The following is a 2,572-nucleotide window of genomic DNA, read 5'->3' on the forward strand; positions in this document are numbered from 1 at the left end:
ACTTTGACAAGTCAGAATAACAGTTCATGATCCTTCCAAGTTACATTAATAAATCAGAGCAGCGAGAGGCCTATAAAAATGTCATTGGCATACCTGTCAACCAGTACGCTTTTGCCGTACAAAGTACGGGTTTTTATGCATTCTAAGACGTGTACGGCGTAGAAGAACATCTGTACGGGAAAACGCAAATTTGTAGCGTCCGTCAGACGCTGAAACAAGGACGAGATGGGTCTCAGAACAAGCTTTTATTAATCGGTAACCCCGCCGCTAACACACACCGCCCCTCCTCCCTGGATGCCTTCACTGACTCTCTGCAGAGTAGCAATTACGAACACCAACACGAACTGTTACAGTCCCATCCGGTCTGCACCGAATATCAAGAAACGTGAAAAACATGTTTCCCAATCACAAGCCAGCAAAGGTTTGTATTTTCTGTCCCTGTTTGAAATTTAAATTACAAACATCATTGATCGATACTTAAGTTTGGTTTACAAAAATAAAAATGCTAACGATTTCCCCCCCACGAAATAAATATCTGTTCTTATTTAAAAATTTAAATTACAAGCATTATTAATGGATATTTTAGTTTAGTTAAAATATCAAAATTAAACTGTATCCTAATTAATAATGTCCAACTATGTACATAAATAAACGCATTTGAAAAAAACTATATGGTGTAAGGTTATTTTGTATTTTGTAAGGAAAAAATCAACGGTTTGTAAGGCCATGGAGCCTTGGAGGTTGACAGGTATGCATTGGCATCCAAAGCAACCTAATCAGCAAAGTTTCAAACAACCAGATACGGAAGAAGAAATGTGTTTGATCTGCTGGCAGTTAAAAGCACGATGCTGTTTCACATCCAGGGAAAAAGGAAGCGTTTGTCACGACCCATTTAATTCCGATAGCAGTATGTGACATGATTACATGAAAATATGGCTTTACAGTAAGCAGTCTAGCAGTTTCCTTTATTCTGGAAAGATTATTGCCGCAGCTTTATCAAGGAGTGAATAAGTAGTGTTGGGGAGGCATCTGTGGGGAGTCTGCTTCCAAATTCAAATAACCAAATAATCAGCCTTCTCCCTTCTTTTATGATTTAGTCATGCAGGGAATATTAAGGGTTTACATATTTTTGGTTAGTGCCAGACAGGCCCCTCATGTCTGTTATGTCTGCTCAAGCATCACAGAGAGGAGATAATAATTTTCAAAAGGCACCATATACCAGCAATTTTAATGGTGCATCACACGTGACAGTGTGAGATGGGTCTCATACAAATCCTGGGTTTCAATCTGTTTCACTCTCAATTTTTTAGGTACCGGTAATGTCAAATTATGGAGTCATGCAGATGGATCTGTGTATTCCATCTGTGCAAATAATACATCACACACACTCTCTCTGATTGGTTGATATGTAGGTGTGTCACAGTGAAAGTTGTATTGTAGTGAAACGAAACATGAAGTATATTTTCACGGGTTAAAGAGGTGAGCAATGGCAGCAGTTCATCCTGCAGAGTTTTGTTCTAATTAAAAAAAACAAAAACACAGACTGGACTTTGTTTCTCGACATAGCATCACCTGACCTCCTTTGCTTCCGCTACAGTTACTGTAGCCTCGGGGTTTTTTTTTACCACTTGAACATAAACATATGTCATTTTGGGAGCACCTGCTGAAATCACAGATGTGCCGTTCATGTGGGGAGGAGACTCTCTGCGATGATGTTAGTCCAAGAGAAGTCCCGAGACTAATGCATTGCTGTCAGCTATACGTGAAGAAAATGAGCATCTGTTTTCTGCAAATTCCCTCAGGATAAAGCGATAAAACATTTCAAAATTATAAATTGCTATTTTTTCCAAGACATAAAAAGTAAGCGAGCTGATCACCAGCAGTATTTCACTTCCAGAAAGGCCATAAAAATCTCCTCCTCCAAAAAAAAAAAGGATGGCATGTCGATAGCTGATAAAAACAGCAAGAACTGGTGGCTTAACCTAGCATCCTGCAATAGCAGAAACGTACAAATGACCTTCCTTTCAGACTGAAGACTCCGAGTCTTTTCGTACAACACAGGAGCAGAGTGAAAAGTGTGGATGTATGCTCTGAGAATTGGATCGCATCCTCAAAAGCCCTTTGAACCTTGCCGCTTGTGCATGCACACAGTTATAAAAGAAAGCGCAACACAGCCCAGGGCATCGCAGAGAAACAATTCTGTACAGGCAGTGAGTGGAGATGAGCCTGGCGAGCAGAAGAAAAATACGCAGCTATTCAGGTTCTCGTTCCTCTCAACGGTGGACTCCACTGATCCCAGGAACACCTGGTGCTCCAGACAAAGTGCCAGGAACTGGGAAGCAACGTTAAAGACGTTGGCAGCTTTGTAGTTCGGACTTGCAATCCACATCTACTCAAAACGTGTTGTTGAACGAGACAGCGAGAATGCTGAATGTCGCTTTATGTCTGCAGAAGCCAGTCTTATAGCTGAAGAATCCATGTGCAGAAATGGAGCGACAACTTCAAGAAGGCCGAAACATTTGAAGTGCAAAACAGTCTTTTCACCTAATAGATGCCCTTCAGTGCCCCCCCC

The sequence above is a fragment of the Brachionichthys hirsutus genome, unplaced genomic scaffold, assembly GCF_040956055.1.
Source record: "Brachionichthys hirsutus isolate HB-005 unplaced genomic scaffold, CSIRO-AGI_Bhir_v1 contig_887, whole genome shotgun sequence".
Classification (NCBI taxonomy): Eukaryota; Metazoa; Chordata; class Actinopteri; order Lophiiformes; family Brachionichthyidae; genus Brachionichthys; species Brachionichthys hirsutus.